This window comes from Heterocephalus glaber, unplaced genomic scaffold (assembly GCF_053883595.1).
Source record: "Heterocephalus glaber isolate CG9 unplaced genomic scaffold, H.glaber_assembly_v1.0 deba00000071, whole genome shotgun sequence".
In the NCBI taxonomy this organism is placed as follows: domain Eukaryota; kingdom Metazoa; phylum Chordata; class Mammalia; order Rodentia; family Bathyergidae; genus Heterocephalus; species Heterocephalus glaber.
Window position 1 is genome coordinate 6573219 of NW_028258137.1, and position 17539 is coordinate 6590757.

Below are 17539 nucleotides of genomic sequence, written 5' to 3' on the forward strand. Positions count from 1 at the left end.
CTGGCTGGAAGAACCAGGCAAGTTCAAAGAGGGGGACTGAGCTGGGTGGCGAGCATAGTTGTTTTGGTGATCAGAGGCAGAGGCACCTTCATGGATTGGCGGGGAAACCAGGAGAAGCTTGGTGCCAGGCGCTCTGGGCAGCGTCTCCGTGGGCAACATTGGTGGAATCACTGTAGCTCGTGCGGGCTGATGACAGCCAGTACTTGGGCCATATTGTGGTGGCAGCTTCATCGTGACTTCCCGGCTTTAAATTGAAGAAACAGTAATGCCAGGTTACAAGTTTGGGAACCAGCACTTGAGGGAGTGTGCATGAGGTTCAGTCAGTGCCTCCATTTCTAGCAAGGCATTTCTAAACATACGCAGGAAAGTCTGTACCCTGGGGCTAAACACAGTGTCTTTCACATGGTGGGGTGCATGCAGTAAATTGTGTTGAATGAGTAAGTCCAAGCCTGAGGCTTTAGTTGCCTAATAGTCTGACTCTGTAGGAGAAGGTCTCTGTCTTTTCTGCCACCCTAAACTTACTTCTTTTGCGGAGTTTCTGACCGTTTGTTTTCTGCCTTGATTCCCTGTAATTATAGCTACTCTGGATCCGCAGTGTGTCACATGGTTTTCAGCACTGCCTCCACCCTCTGTGCGCCTGTTGCTAGCATTTTCTTGTCTTCATAGCCAACCTGTTAACTATCCCAACCCCATGCCCATGAACAGTGCTCCTCCAAGCCTCTGTGGTACAAAGAGAGAAGTGGTCAAGACTCTTAAGTTCTGCTCCACGGAGCCTGGCTATCCATGGTTCTGACCCGAACCCTCCCAGCATCCAGGCATAGACATTGGCCAATAAAGTCTCCAGGTAACACTATTGAAGTACTGAACTTTGGGTGATCAGGTTTCCAATATAGTCCATCAGAAGATGTTGTGAAACGTCCACCGAGATGTCTAAATGAAATTTAGGGGCTTTGTGCTGTTGAGTTGGTTGACTGTAATTTTTTCATATTGACTTAGTTATCTGTCACCTTTATTTCTAGCGTGAATTAGTTAGCAAGGCCGGTCTCGGGTTCAGAACAATGCAGGGGGCCCTTGTGTCTTGTCATCAGGGACAGACTTACCCTGACTGGGGAAGTCATTGAAGAGGGCCTGGATTCTGAGTAGAGATATGATTGGAAAAAGGGGCTGTGTCCACTGCTGTGATGAAATTCCTGAGAAAGCCAGAAGTTTCAGACCGGTCTGTGGTGAAACAGAGCTTCATATTGGGTAGCAAGGGGGGAACAAAGCTGCTTCACCTCGTGGTGGTCCAGAAGCGAAGAGAGAAAGCTCACTTTGTAACAGAGCCCCTCCCCAAGCCCATCGAGCTAGGAACCCATAAGTGAATTAATGCATTCATTAGGTCGGAAGCCTCATGATCCAGTCTCTCCCAAAGGCTCCACTCTGAACCATTGAGAAACCAAGCCTTCAATGCGTGAGCTTTCGGGGGATAGACATTTTATACCCAAACCATAATGGAGGCTGAAGTAAAAGATTAGTTAGGAATCACTGCAGTGGTCCTGGTGAAAGGCAGTTATTAGGTATGTGATCTGACAGGGAACTTCTAAAACTCTTGGCATGGATACATTACTTTGTCTGCAGAGCCCCCGAGGGCAGTTTCCTTGGCAGTGACAGCTGTGTCACTTGAGTATATTGACAAGCAGTGGAGGAGAGGCTTGTCCAGACACACTCCATTTCCTCCTGCACAGGTAGGCGTTCCTCCATCTTGGGGTAGTGGTGGTGTCTCCAGGGGAATGGGAGTTGAGACAATGCCACTTCCTAGAGGATGTGGAGAGATGACATGAATGCCTTCAAGGAAGCAGTCATAACCCTGTCCAGGGAGCCTTGGAGAATGTCCAGAATTTTCAGCATTTGTGCAGTGTTGAAATAAGACAAAGCCAATACATAGCCCAAATAGCATTATGCAACTATTTCGAATGCTTCCAGCAGGTACAGGAAATGGCTTCCACTCACTCTGTGCCTGTCCCCTCCCCAATCAGGTTACAACTCTGGCCCCTTTGAAGTCCTCAGAGTAGCTTCAAATACACACGTCAGAGATTCTAGGATAATATTAATAGCTTTTCAAGATAACCAACTATGTAAATCCAACTTCCTGAGCTTCCTAACTCGATACTCCTCTCAGTACATGGCTTTGACCTTCCCACAAGAGACATCAGTTTGACAGCCTCTTGGGGTAGGAATGGTGGCGGGAAGAACATTATCAGGAGGCACGGGAGATATTGCGTGGTGTTGCAACCTCCATCCATCCATTTCTGTGTCTGTCTCTGGGTCTGTTTTGGTTTGTGGCCCTGTCGCATCTTTTGGCGTGCTGAATAGGTCACGACACCTTGAAGTGGTCCATGATTGTGTGTGTGCACACATGTGTGCGTGTGTGTGTGTGTGTGTGTGAGTTTCCTCAGCATTCCAGCTCCACCTTTGTTCAGAGAGGACTAGAGTGCGCATAAACCATGAGGGAGATTGGTTTAGGTTTTTGAGAACAAGTGGAACAAAAGGAAGTCCTTACACTGCTGTCCCGCAACTCAAAGTCATCTACTCCCAGAAATATTTGTACTTTACTTACTTAAGCTATTTTAAAACTTTATTCATTTCTTGACAGGTAAAATGGGGTCGTGATGCAAAATTCAGAAGGAGCAAATGGGTAAATAGGGACATTAGTTTCCATCAGCATCTCCCAGGCATGGCTGTGGTTAGTTACGGAGCTTTGTGAGCATCCTTCCAAAGACATTCCGTTCACATGTTCAAATTTGTATGTTTATAAGGAGACGTTTCTTCTGTTGGGAGACTTGTTTCTCTCAGTCTGTATACACTGGAAGGCCCTTGCCAAGATGCTGATTAAAAGGGTCTACAAACTTGAGTGTAACTTCTCATGAAAGGAACATACTGTATTTCATTTATCTAAGATGTTGTCAATAAGAGGCTTCACTAAGAAAAAAGTGCCACTAGTTGAACATGATATGTCCTCTATTGTAAAATAACGAAATTCACGATTTTTTTTTTTTTGCAGTACTGGGGATTGAACCCAGGGCCTTTACAGTGAGATACATTCTGCCAACACTTTTTTGTTTTTTATCTGAGACAGAATCTCACTAAGTTGCCCAGGCTCTGCTGGGATTATTGGCATGCACTGCCCTGCCCACCATCACAGATGTTAAAATGTGAAAAAAATGGCCTCAGTGTCAATGAGATTTGTTACTTTATTCAATCCCAATCTTATACTGTTATCATTATGGGTTTCATAATAACCCATAGTGTTGGTGCTAGTGAGTTGCCTTGTATCTGTCTGTTTATTTTGAAGAGAAAATTGGCCGTGAATGCAGATCCTTATACCATTTAGGGCCAAAAAAATGCCAAACCTGTGCCACTCCAAACTGACTTTCTTCAAGGTCTAGTATGTATTTGTCACTTGGTATCCTGTACACCAACAGCTTGGAGATTTTCTGCTTTTTCCAACTGTGCTGCCTCTCTTACAGGTGTTTTCTTTATTTACACCCTTGTTATGATGGAGCACATCCTCAAGTGGACTTTTGAGAGAGGTGGATGATAAATTCTTTTTTGAGATTTGCGTTTTTGTATTTCTAAAAATATCTTTATTCCATTCTCCTACTTGTTGATGTTTTGGCTAAGTGTAAATTCTAGGTTGCAAAGTGTTTTTGTTAAGATTATGGAAATACTTCTCCATTGCTTCTAGTATTCAGTGAAGTCATTATGATTCCTGGTCCTTTGGATGTAAAACTTTATTTTCTTCTCTGGAAGATTTCAGAAATTTTCTTTGAAATCCAGTTCTGAATTTTCTTAGGGAAGTCCCATGAATTAGGCCTGTATATGGTGGATGGGATCCCTGGTGTGTTCTTTGAACACTTTTACTTTTTGTTATGGGAATTTTCCAGAGTTGTTTTATTGATTTCCTCTTTTTTTTTTTTAGTTTCTTTGTTCTCACTTTCTTGAACTTCTATTATTTAGTTGTATGTTCTGGTCCTCTAATTTCTCTCCTTTCCTCTCCTGTATTCTTTTTGATTATGCTATATGTTATTGTCTTATATTTCAAAAGATTCCTTCATCTTCTAATTGTCCTGTTTTTGCTCTCATATTTTTAATTTCCCCAAATTTTTTTACTTGGTTCTGTGAATGAATATTCATTTTTAATTGCATCCTGTTCTTATTTTGTGTGTAAATTACTTTTATCTTCTGTTATTTTTTGGAAGGTTCTTGTTTAACATCTTTATTAAATTATATTAACGTACAATGAGTTGTACAGATTTAAAGCATACAGTTTGTTAAGCCCTACATCAATCTGTGTTACTTCCAGATGTTCTTTGCCTCTTGTAATTCATCTAATCCTTTCACTAGTTCCACACCAACCACTTCCCCATCAACTGCTCTGTTTTCTGTCACGATAGATTAGTTTACATTTCTAGAGTTTTATATGAATTCAGTAATACAATATGTATTCTCTTTTATCTGGCTTCCTTCACTAGGTATAGTTATTTTGCTGTCCACCTAATTGCTTCTCGGCCTTTTGGCTAAGATCAAGTGTATTTTGAGATCCACCTGTGTTCGTATGTGTATCAATCATTCATTTGTTTTTATTAATAAGTATCTCATATTAGAGACACCACAATTTATTTATCAGTTCACTTACTGCTGACCGTACAAATTGTTCCCAGTTTGTGGTTATTACAAATGGAGTTTCCGTGAGCAATCATGTGTAAGTCTCTGTAAGATGTATGCTTTCATCGCTGGGTAAATGCATAAATGTAGAAGGGAGGAATAGTATAGTAGGTATAAGTTTCTGTTGCTAAGAACCTGCCGAACTATCTTCCAAGATGGTTTTAGCGTTTTACATTCCAACCAGCCATGTCTAAGTTCCAGTTTCTCCATACCTGACATTGGTTTTGGCAATGTTACTACTTTGGTCATTTTTATAGGTGGATAGTTGTATCTCATTATGGATTTAATTTGCATTTCCTTATCAACTAATGATATGGAGGATCTTTGCATGTGCTTACTTGCCATTTGTATACTTTTTTTTTGGTGAAATGCCTGCTGAAGTCTTTTTCCCATTTTGGGTTTTCTTATCACTGAGTTTATAAACTCTTTATTCTAGAGACAGGTCTTTTATTGGTACATATTTGAAAATATTTTCTCTTTGTGGCTTTTCTTTTTTCTTGACAATTTCTTTCAAAGGACAGAAATTTTAATGCATGGAATCTAATTTATCAATTTTTTTTCCTTTTTGGATTGTGTTTTTTATGTCATATCTGGGAAAGCTTTGCCTAACCCCAAGTCACAAATATTTTCTCATGTATTTTCTTTTACAAGTATTATTGTTTCATGTTTTACACTTATGTCTAAAATCCATTTTGAGTTAATTTCTATATGTGGTGAGAGGCATGGGATAGAGTTCTTTTTTGCATGTGAATATCCAACTGTCCAATTGTTCCCGTACCATTTTTGAGAAGACTATTTTCTCTATTCAACTTCTTTTGCTCCTTTGTTGATATATGTGTGGATCTGTTTATGGATTCTTCATTTTGTTCCATTGGTCTATTTGTTTATTTGCCCACCAAATCACACTTTTTGTTGTTGTTTGTTTGTTTGTGAAGTAGGGTCTTGCTGTGTGGTTTAGGTTGGCTTCGAGCTCACTATGTCGCTGAGGCTGGCCTCAAACTTGAAGCAGTCCTGCCTCAGCCTCCCGAGTGCTGGGATTACAGGTGTGCACCACCATGCCTGGCTTCAAATCACAGTTTTGGTTATTGTACTTTTTGTTAAGTCTTAAAATCAGGTAGATTTAGCAACACAGCGTCATTCTTCATTTTTATAGGTTTTTTGGGGACAATTTAGGTTTTTCATTTCCATATGATTTTTGTTTTTTCCCATGCTTTTTTTTTTTTTTTTTTGGTACCAAGGATCGAACTTGACCTTGTACTTGCAAGACATGGGCCAGAACCACCGAGCTAAATCCTGGCCCTCCCAATATGATTTTTAGAATCAGCTTGTCACCTTTTACAAAAAGGCCTGCTGGAATATGGATTGGAATTATGTTAATTCTGTAGACCAGTTTGGAGAATTTACATCATAAAGTATTGAGCTTATATCCTGTAAAATTGTTTCTTTTTTAGATAGCTTTTCTTAAATTTTTCTCAACAATGTTTTGTGATTTTCAGTTTATAAGGTTTTCTTATCTTTTATCGGATTGATCCTTAAATATTCATATATTTTGGTGATATTATGAATGATATTTTAAAAATTTCTGACTGCTGATTTCTGGCATATAGAAGCATGGTTGATATTTATTCTTCTGTTGTGCAATCTTGCTAAACTTATTAGTTCGAGTAGCCTTTTTTTTAAAGACTCAATCTGATTATCTACATAGACAAACATGTCTTTTGAGAATAAAATCAGTTTTATTTCTTGGTTTCCAACCTGAATGCCATTTGTTTTTTGTTGCACAACTGCAAAGAACTTCCATAAATGTAGAATAGTAGTGGTAACAGAAGACATCTTTGTGTTGTTCTTGATTGAAGAGGGAAAGCATTCAAACTTATGATTAAGTGTCATACCAGCTGTAGATTATTTTGTAGATGCGTTTCATCAAGTGGAGAAAATTTCCTTCTGACTCTAATTTTCTGATATTTTAAAATCAAGAATAGGTGTTGGATTTTTGTCAGATGCTTCTCTGCATCTTTAGGTAGGCTGTATTTTTTTTCTTTTGTTAAAATGGCAAATAACATTTTTTTTTTTAATGTTAAAGCAATCTTGCATTCTGATCATTTCATAACGAATTTTACCTGATTATGATGTATAAACCTTTTTATATATTGTTAAATTGTGTTGGCTAAAATTGTAGAGTTTTATGTTTATATGTATTATAGATATTTGTAACTGGTTTTATTTTCTTTTAATAACTGTAGTCTTGGTGGCTGAGAATTTCTTATGGAAATATTTCAACTACAAATTCAATTTGTTTGAAAGATATTCAGGTTATCTATTTATTAAGAGTCTTGAGTGAGCTGTGCTTTATTTATTCATGACTTATAAGCTGTCAAATTTATTGGTGAGAAGTTAAGTGCATAATATTCCCTGATTACTTTTTTAATATTTATAGACTCTGTAGTGATGTCATCTACCTTATTCCTGATATCTCTTTGATATCTTTCTGGTTTTTTTTTCTGTTCTTTTTTGGTAAAGCTTTTACAGTTTTATTGATTTTTTTTCTCATTGAATCAGCTCTTTATTTCATTGATTTTTCTCCATATGTTTGATGTTTTCCTTTTCATTAATTTCTTTTTTTATATCTTTGGGCTTAATTCTTTTTAGTTTGTTAAGTATGAGATAATTGACTTGAGACCTTGCTTCTTTACTAATTTAGGCTTTAGAAACATCCTAGAAATGTGATATATTATGCTTTCATTCAAGTTAAAATACATTCTAATTTCCTTTTGATTTATTTTTTTACAAGTATATTGTTCAATTTCCAAATACCTAGGGACTTTCCAGAGATCTTCTGTTTCCAGAGATCTTTAGTTTCTGACTTGATTCCCTTTTGGTCGGAGGAATAGCTTGTGTGACTTCAAGCCTCTTAACTTCATCAAGACTCACTTTATGGCCCCATAAGTTTTATGGACTGTATTACCAGGTATTCTGTATGTACTTGAAAACAATGCTTATTGTGCCCTTATTATGTGGAGTATATTATAAATGTCACCTAAGTCAATTTGATACTGGTATTAAGATTATTTTATATTCTGATTTTCTGAGTATTTGTTTCCTTAATTTTTTGATTTTAGAGGTATATTTATATACCTTGGAGGATAATTATGGATCTGTCTTCTACTTCTATATGATTTTGCTTTTTGTATTTGGAATTCTATTATTAGGTGCACAGATGTTAAGTTTATGTCTTCTTGATGAATTGACCATTTTGTCATGATGAAATGAATGTTCTTTTCTTTAATAATATATCTTGCTGTGAAATCTACTTTTTTTCTGATAATGAGATGGTCACTCCAACTTTTTTTTTTTCAGTTTTAGCATGACATGTCTTTTCCCATCCTCCTATTTTGAATGATTTGTTCCTCTGTATTCAAAGTGTTTTCCACGAAGCTAGCATATGATTGTTTTTTGCTTTTTCATTTCATTTTACATTCTTTTTCAACTGAGATGTTTAGGACATTTATGTGTTATGTTTTATTGATATTATTGAGCTTGATTCTGTCTTCTTAGTATTTGTTTTCTGTCTGTCCTATCTTTACCTCCTCCATTTCTACCTTCTTTTGTATTAATTGAACATTTAAAAACTTTTAAAATCTTTTTAGTTGGAGTATTATACATTTTTACTTGTTATTTTAGTGGTTGCTTTACAGCAACTACTTAACAGTGTTTGGTAATCTGGCAATGTCTTCATTTTGCCTTTAATTTTAGAAGTTGTCTTTGTTCAGTACTAGGTTGTTGGTTGACAGATTCTTCTGGTATTTTGCATATGTTGCCTCACTGCCTTCTGCCCCGAATTGTTTCCAATGACAAGTCAGCTGCTGCTCCTAGTTCCCCTGTATGTGATGAATCTTCTTTATTGATGCTTTAAGGATTTTCTCTCTTATCTTTGGTTTGAATATTTCATTGAAATGTGTCTGAATATTTTTGCATTTATTCTAATTAAGGTTCCTTGAGTTTTGGCATATGTGTAAATGAGTATTTGTTATCAGATTTGAGATGTATTCAGTCATTATTTATTTAAATATTTCCTTTTCCCTTTTTGCTCTCCTCTCCTGGTTATTCCATTTTGCACATGTTGATGTGATTAATGGTGCCACACATTTTCCTAAAGTTTCGCTCATATTTTTTCCTTCTCTCAGTTCTTTAAATTGCCCAATCTCTATTGGCTTAACTTCACTGATTCCTCCGATCAACTCAAAACTATTGAACCTATGTGGCTATTAATTTTTAAAATTTTGATTATTGTATTTTAAATGCCAAGATACCCATTTTGGTTCTCTTTAAAATTTCTATCTATTTGATGTATTATCATCATTATACTCTCCTTTAGTTTTTTTTTTTTTTTGGTACTGGGGATCGAACTCGGGTCCTTGGGCTTGTGGGGGAGGCAGCAGAGCCACTGAGCTAAATTCCCGGCCTTCTCCTTTAATTCTTTAAACATGTTTTTTATTTTCTGAACATATTTGTAACACCTGTTTTGAAGTTGTTGGTAAGTTCAATATCTGGACCCCCTCAAAGATAGTTTCCATTGTCTACTTTTTTCCTCAGTGTATTCTTCACAGCTTCACGTTTCTTTGCATGACACAACTTTTGGTTGAAAACTGGGCATTTTAGGTCATATATTATAAGTCGTGTATTGCAAATCTGGATACTAATTCTCTACCTCCACTTTTATCTAGGACTTGTTGCTTGTGTTTGGTCATTTATTTATTATTTATTTAATGACCAGGTTGAAATAATTCTGTAGGGTCTTATTTGCCCTGCAGTGAGCAGCTTCTGATATCCTCACTGAGGTTTTTTATTTTGGCTTTATCTTGTAGTCTAGTTTTCCAGGGGCTCCCTCTGGGTCAACATATGCCACTCTTTCATCAAAAGTTATGGTTATGCGCCTTTAACTAGTTAGAACTCAGCCATCTAGGCCTCCTTTGTTTCCAATAATGCCCTTAAACAAGATCTGCTCTGTGTGCCATTCCAAATAAAGTGAGTTCCCTGAGGCATAGCTTTTGGTTTACCAGTCCTTATGGCCTCTTTCACGTAGGGCAGAACTTTTGTACCCCTGTGCTGAGGTTACAGGTGAGGACAGAAGCTCACATCTGTAGTGACACCTCTGTCCTATGTATGGGCCCTGGGGACAAGATGGTAGCCCTTGGCCTTCTGACGTGTGCAGTGTTACCCTAGATGCTGTGTCGGTTGGGGAGTTGATTGAATCCCTAGTCTTCTGTGCCTCTGCCAGGCCTGCTGTGCGACACTTGTCCTACAATGGAGCTGGGTTGGGGAAGGGTCTTTCACTTGAGCCCAAGCTTCTGCAACATGGAGCTGTACAGGGAGTGGATGAGAGACTCTCAGCCCTACTTTCTTTCTAGGGGGAAACTAGAGCCCTTGACTGGGACCTGGGGGGAGAAGAAACGCCATTGGTCTAAACCACCTGGAGTAGAGCTTCTATAACACAGAACTGGGCAGGGGGATGGGGCAGGTCAGGGAATCAAATGCAACACACTCTTGCTGTTACTGTGATTTAATGGATACAGTGTTGCTTTATAATTGTTTCTCTATAAGCCATATGTACTGAGAGCAACTTTCTGGAACTTTATATTCTTCCTTTGCATTTTCACCAGTCAAGTGGTTTGTTGAGGAGAGTGTCTCACACAGATGTTACAGAAGTCCAACCTCTCTTTCTCTGTAATAGTTCTTTAAACTGAAATAAACTTTCATCTTAGAACCGCTTTGAATTTGCAGTAGAAAAGTGGCAAAGGTAGTACAGAGGGTTCCATATACCCCTAGCTTGAGTTTCTCTGGTGTAACATCTTACTTTGCAACTAAGGATCCAATATTATTATTATTATTATATTATTATTATTATTATTACTATTGTTAGCTAAACTCTACACTTCATTTAGACATCGTTGGATTTTCCTTTAATGCTCTTTTTGCTATTCCAGAATTTGGAGTTCAGGGAATTTGGGGAAAAAAGATGACCACAAGGTGGCTGTGTTACTTGGGCAATCCAGTCCTCTGACAGGCTTGCTTCTGGAGGCTGTCTCCTCCTAGCAAGGGACCTACCAGAGGTTGCAGCACGGGGGTCACTCAGAGGGGCAGAAGGGTGCAGGGACTCTGTGGGGAGTGGGGAAGGGAAGGGGGTAGCATGTACAGTGATGTTGCTCAGCAGCCAGTGGGAAGTCTCTGGGTAGCAGCAGCTTGGGGACTTCATGGCCTCTGGGTCTATCCTATCTGTTACTAACAGATGTTGGGTAAAGTTTTACTGGTTATGCAAAGCAAGGAGCTCTAAATTGCCAAAAATATGCTCATTTGATCTCTGTTCTTGCAGGTTGTATACAATTTTTAGTTTTGTGACCTTGGGTTTCACAACCTGCAATGAAGAAGTAAATCACATAGGGGTCAATATCCAGAGCCCACTCTGACTCATGGATGAGACATGGATCACATAGTACTTCTCAGGTTGCTGTGTCTTCCTCACCTCAGGGAATGGCAGTTTCTCAGAGTTTGTTCATTCCTCATATGTATGGCAGTTTTGAGGAGTATTGGGCAAGTATTTTGTAGCATGTTCCTCAGTTCAGGTTGGTCTGATGTTTTCCTCGTGGTTAGATTGGGCGCTGGGATTTGGAAAGAGGACCTCCAAAGCAACATGCCATTTTCATCCCGTCTTAGCTAGAGTGCCTGCTGTCATCACGGCTGTCCACTGATGTTGTTGACTTTGGTCATCTCGCTGGGTGCAGTTACTCCCCTCCCATTTCTATAGGTCACAAAGCTCAGGCCTTGCTCAAGGCTGGGGGTTAAGTTCAGTCTTCTTGAAGGGGGAATAGTTATATAAATTCTTTGGAATTCTTTTGTTTGGGAGATTTATCTCTTCTCCTTAACTTATTTAATCATTTAATTGATTAGTTATGTGGCCTGGCTCATGGGTATTTATCTTATGTTTTGGGCTATAATCCAGTAGCATGCTTTTCATTTTTTTACTCATCTTGTTCTAGCTCTGGTCATTGGGAACTCTTTCAGGTTAGCTCTTTTGGCCCTGGGAATACCAGCATCCTCTTAGGGTTTTTTTGGGTCACTTCCTTTCTGGCATTGTAGGATACTCCAGGGTCATTTTGTATGTTCTATGACTCCATAATAGAGTCAGCCATTTTTCTAAGGTGCTCATGTTCTCTTTTTGGGAAAATGATAATAAAACCAAGACCCAAACCCAAGGCATTATTTTTTTTCCTTTTTGCATAACTACAAATAGTTCCACTAAATTTGAGAAAAATGCCTCCACTGGTCTTTCATTCACCAAATGTTTATGGAATGTGAACCTCTGTATTTGGGGTCATGTTTTTCATTATGGAAAACTTACTAGAAATAGAATTTTACTTTTTTTGGGGGGTGGGTACCAGGGACCGAACTCGGGACCTTGCACTTGTGAGGCAGGTGGCAGAACCACTGAGCTAAATCCCTGGCCCTAGAATTTTACTTTTAAAAATACATAATAATTAGAAATCCATTCATAATTTAATAGTATTTTAGTAGAGTTAAATAGTTAAATTGGGACAGGATTATATAATTGTTTTGTTAAACCTATCTGTTTTACAGACTCCTTCATTTCGTTGATAGTTTTAAAAACAAAGGCTTGTTGTTGGGAAAAATCATATGGGTGAATATGAATTTGATTCACTAAATGCTCATCAAATATTTTTTAGGATTTGTGTGGAAAATTTCAAAGGCTCAAAAAGATAGAGAACATCTTACACCAAACTCCCACAAACCCATTACCCAACTTCAACAATTGGAACTCATGGCCAACCTGATTTCATCTAAACTCAACATTTGTTTCTTTGCATTCGCAAATCATTTTTGAACTCGAAATAAATCTTGCTGTTTTTTGGGGGACTCAGACATACATCACGGGAAACACTCAAATTCTAAGGAACATTTAACACTTGGCTTTTTGAAGAGCAAGTGACTAATTGTCATCCCATCCCAGTGGAGGAGCCTCATGGCTGTGACACCAAGGATGTTTATAACAATTGAAGGTTTGAAAAGACGGGGATTCACTTTTCCAGGCTCATAGAATTCAGATTCCACTCCTCTCGAATAGCAGGGTGTGTGCTCGCCGCTAAAGCACACCACTCTCACGGGGCTGGCTGGCTTTCAGGAGCAAAATATGCCAAGTATTTTCCAATCCAGTCTGGGTTAAGGTTTCTCAGGTCATACATGTCTTGTGCCAGAATTTCTTGAGGATTGCTGGAACTTCTGCATCTGCGTTAGGTCTCAGTGACTGAGGAGAGTTCTTAGACAAGAAAATGAGAGTTTGAAGTGTGTAGACTGAGATTGTGGGTGGTAGACTAAGATTTGGAGGCTCAGTCATTCAGTAGGGTTTCTTGAGCACCCACTGGGGACCAGATGCTGTCCTGGGGACAGTGCATGAGTAGGATAGATGGACCCAGCTGCATGGGGCTTGCAGCCTGGGTAAAAGTGGACAGTCACCGTGAATCACACCAGTTGCTCATTACACTTGTAATGAGTATTGTAAAGGGACAGATAAGTGTGCCATAATATAGAAGTTTTTAAATTTGTCAAGGACGTCAGGGAAGATACTCCAAGAAAGTGACATGAAACTAAGACCTAAAGGGATAAATAGGAGTTAGTGACACAAAGCCTATGTGTGTGTGTTATTTTCATGATACTTTTTGGCCATTCAGTGCCTGTCACTACTACTCAGTCCTGTAGTTGGGAATTAAAGCAGCCAGAGACAGTATGTGAACAAATAAATGGGTGTGGCTATGTTAGCAGTAAAACTTTATTCACAGAAACAGTGGGAGGGCCAATTTCCCTGCAGGCTGTGGGTTGCTGACCTGTCCTAAGGAACCCTGGGATGGGGGGTGGATTGAGCCTGGGATCAGTGTCTTGTTGGGATAAGGGTGCTGGAAGAGATGGTGTCTGGTCTGCCTGTGGGATCATGGCACCTGGGTTTTGGTGGCCTTCAGGTGGGGCTGACACTCAGAGAGGTTTGCATTTGGGAGTCTGGGATTCTGAGGCAGGTGCAGTTAAGGTTCTTTCTTAGAAATGTCCTGCCTCCAACGTAGCCCCAGCCAGAATGCAAACTGTTAATTGCATGTTCAGCTCAGTTCCTCAGTTTTGCAAGGCCAGTGCTGGACCTGATACCTGGCCAGGGATTGATGAATCCCCCCTCCTCCCTGCAGAGCTCCCTGCTGTAGGAACTGTGCTCAGGACGTGTGGGCTTTGCGCTGGAGAACTGCTCCTGAGAGGAGGCAGGAGTAGCCAGAGATGGCTTCTTGGGGCTACTGTCCTCTGTCCAGGAAGTCACCTGGAGTCACCTGGAGGCAGACGGTTCACTAAGGTCCCTGAAGTGGTGCTGTGACCACGGAGCCATGGAGAAGTGATAGCAGGTGCTCTTGCCCAGGGTGGCTGCTCCATGGGCCCTCAGCCTCTCTGGCTTCTTCTCATGCTCTCCTTTGCCTCTCCTGCACTGCCTAGGGAACTCCTTCCCTTCCAAGAGCCGCCTCCCGAGTCTTCTTCTGCAGGGAGAAAGCTCATTTCCCCTCTTGTGGACCTGTCAGCCCCTTGTGTGTTGCAAGCTCTGGATGATGGTGTCATGATGAATAGGGAACCGGTGTGCCTTCTAGGCGCGTATAAAATCCTTTATCTACCCATGAATTCCTAGCCCTATATGTGTATTACATTGGAGAGTCAGATGGTGTTTTGGAAAGGCCATAGGCTTTGGATTCCACAGATTATTTCCTCTGTAATCTTTGGCAAGTTGTTTGACTTCTTTGAGCCTCAGTTTCCTCATCTGTACAATGGCCCAACTGGTTTTAGGAATGCTGTGAGGATTGTGGGTAACATACACATGGAGCTTGAATATCTGTCCTGCTGTTGATTTTTTCCCCATTGTTGACTTCATAGCATATCTCACCAAAGGGAGCTGAGAGAGTCTTGAGAGATCAGGTTGAAGTCCTTGGGTAACTTCTCAGCAGTCAACACTATGTATGCTTTTATTCACTCTAAGATACTGCTGGTGATGAGATGCTGTTTTCTTTTGTGTTCCTCTAAGCAGTGGAATTACCCAGGGAGCTTTCCCATATCTCCGTGCCCGGGTCATGTCCCAGAGCAGTCAGATCAGTAATTTGGGGTCTGAATGTTGGTTTCATTCATTGAGTCCTTGGTTTATTAATCAGTTATTTTAAAACACTTTCCTAGGTGATACTCGTGTACAGCCATGATGAAAAACTATGGCACTAAGAGAAATAATCACTGTCTCTCTTAAATGATGACTCAGTGCTTCTTTATTACTGGGGGTTTTTATTTCAGTTTGTTTATAGAGCTGTTGGGAGGTCCCCAGCCACTTCTCTGCTGGGAATGCTGTCACAGCTGACAGATGCCAGGACTGGGTAGCACCAGGATTTCTCCCTTGCCCCGCCTGGGGTACAGTCCCCAAGTTGGCAGTGCTAGTGGCTTTGTGACCAGCTTCAGTGGGTGGAGGAAGAGGTGGACAGGGCAAAGGGACCATGGGGCATGGATGGCCCTGGGTCTTTCCTGGGGCTGCTGCTGAGCTTTTGTCTAGAGAAGCAGAAGGGTGGCCATACTGGGCCATTGTCATGATCTTAGCCCTCACCGCAGAGGCGACAAAATGGCAACATATGACCATTTGGATATCAGTGGGGTATAAGGCGGATCATGCTGAATGGTACACCATTAGAAGGAGGTAGTTACCAGCAGCTCAGTTTGGAAAAGGACACTGGGGTGGATCTCCTGGGGGCAGGAAAGCCCTTGTAGCCCAAGGATCAGTTTGGACAGTCATCATCACCATGTCCTCACAGTCCCAAATTGAAGGACGCCCCAAAGGCCACCATTTCACTATGCAGACTCACCAGTGTGTGGGGGAGAGGTCATGGCTTATGAGTCAGTGAATGATTTTAAGCCCAGGCCCCAGCATGTGTCAGTGGCATGACATTAGGCAAAACTCTTCCTTTGCACGAGTCTCAATTTCCTCACCTGTCAGATGGAAACAATAGCAGTGGCCACCTCAGAGGACTTTTGCAAAGCTCAGATCCGTAACTGCAGGTGATGTGTGCATGTGACTGGCCCCACCCAGCCACTGCAGCCACTGCCTTCTTAGTGCTCTTGTTCTGGCAGTGACCCTTCTTAGTAGCACTGTGACTTCTTATACTGACCCCCATTTTGGCCAAGTACTGGGGACACTGAGAAGGAAGCCCCAAGCTGCCTGGAAGGTGGTGACATTTCCCTGGGGCCTTAGCAGAAATGCCTTCATGGTGTCTGGGGCTCTGCAGGATGAGCACATTATTTTCTGCCTGTAGCCACTTCCCTATAATGACATGACGTGAGTTCTCTTTGGTTATTTTAGTTTGTCCTCTTATTTAAGAAGTTACTCCACTTGTGTCTCTAAAGAAAGCCTTTCAGCAACCACACACATGCAGTTTCTGAAGCGGTTGGGCTCTCGGGGTTTGTTTTTAAACCTGAAACAACGGTATAAGTGGTGGCTGGGCTCCCAGGGCAGCCTGACGAGGTCTCCAGTCACTAATGCCATTGAGTGATAGTGATGATCAAGTGGCACATCACCCACAGCTGTCCTCATGTGTGCATAGGCCCAGTGAGGGAACTGCATCCACATCCCAGGGAGGAATGCCAGGGACATCTTTTAAAGCTGCATTAAAGGAATGGATGGGGCAGACACTCAGGTGAAACATCCTCAACTTCCAGGACTTGTTGGCAGAGAAGGATGGTCTTTATTTTTTCAGAAGATTCAGTTCATTGGCAGTTTTTCCTGTTGGGATGAAAGGGATCTGACCCCAGGGTTTACCAGGGGCATTTAGAGGCATGGATTGATCTTGCCTGGCCCCGTCATTGGGCATTCAGTGAAAACTGTTCCCATTCATGGCGGGGATTGGTGTCCAAGATACAGGGACAAGTGCAGTGCCTATTTTGTCTCCTTGCTTCACTGGTGCTCTGGCCTTTTCAGTTCTGCTGACTGTCAGTGTTTTGGGGACCTGGTGTGGCATCCAGGCATGACCCAGAGGGGAACTGGGAGAGGAGCTGGAGTGAGCTGGGGACCCTTCACCTCCTTGGTCTGTGCAGAAGCCGTGCAGTTTCGGGGTCTGGGAGGAGGCTCAGGTTCCTTCTCTTCCCACCCTCTGTCTTTCATACCCGATTCCTCTTTGCTCTCTAATTAAAAGCTGGTGACTTCGCAGTGTCAAGTCGTGGGTGAGGGGACACCATTGGGAAATGACCCAGCCATAGGGAATATCAGTGGTGCTTTTGAGACCTTTCCTGAATTAACAGGTCTTGGGAGCAGAGGGGCCAGGGGAGGCCTGCAGTGAGGCAGAAGGGGCTGGACACGGACCCCGGTAGCACCTGTTTCCCCCGGGCTGATTCTATTCTGTCACCTGTACACAGGCAGACACTCTGAGCAAGGTGCTTCCTGTCCTCAGGACTGTGCACTGGGAGGCTTGATGGGGTCGGCCTCTTTGTTTCCTGCCACTGCGTAAGGTTCACAGGAGAAACAGCAACATGCAGAGCTGCAGCATTGGGGTCCTGGGTGACCCAGTTTTCTCCAGGCAGGCCAAGGTGCTGACACTTACTCGTCTGGATTTGGAGTTGTTGGTAGGTCTCCGTGTTGGAAAAGCAAGAACTGAACCCAGCCTAGCTGACCCCAGTCCAGGCCTGCTTAGATGAGTGCATTTCTCTGACTCTGGTCTGGTGGAGATGCAGACTCACTGACAGGGAAGCCTCCTTCCTTCACGATGGTGCAGGAGAT

The 17539-nt window shown here is 41.4% G+C and overlaps 1 protein-coding gene and 1 pseudogene across 1 annotated transcript in view; both read left to right on the plus strand.

The window, feature by feature from the left end:
- The window catches only part of Cdyl2 (chromodomain Y like 2), a 170450-nt gene that overhangs the window by 62975 nt on the left and 89936 nt on the right, over positions 1-17539 (plus strand). The window lies entirely within an intron of this gene.
- Positions 4537-4700, plus strand: LOC147830595 (U2 spliceosomal RNA; annotated as a pseudogene).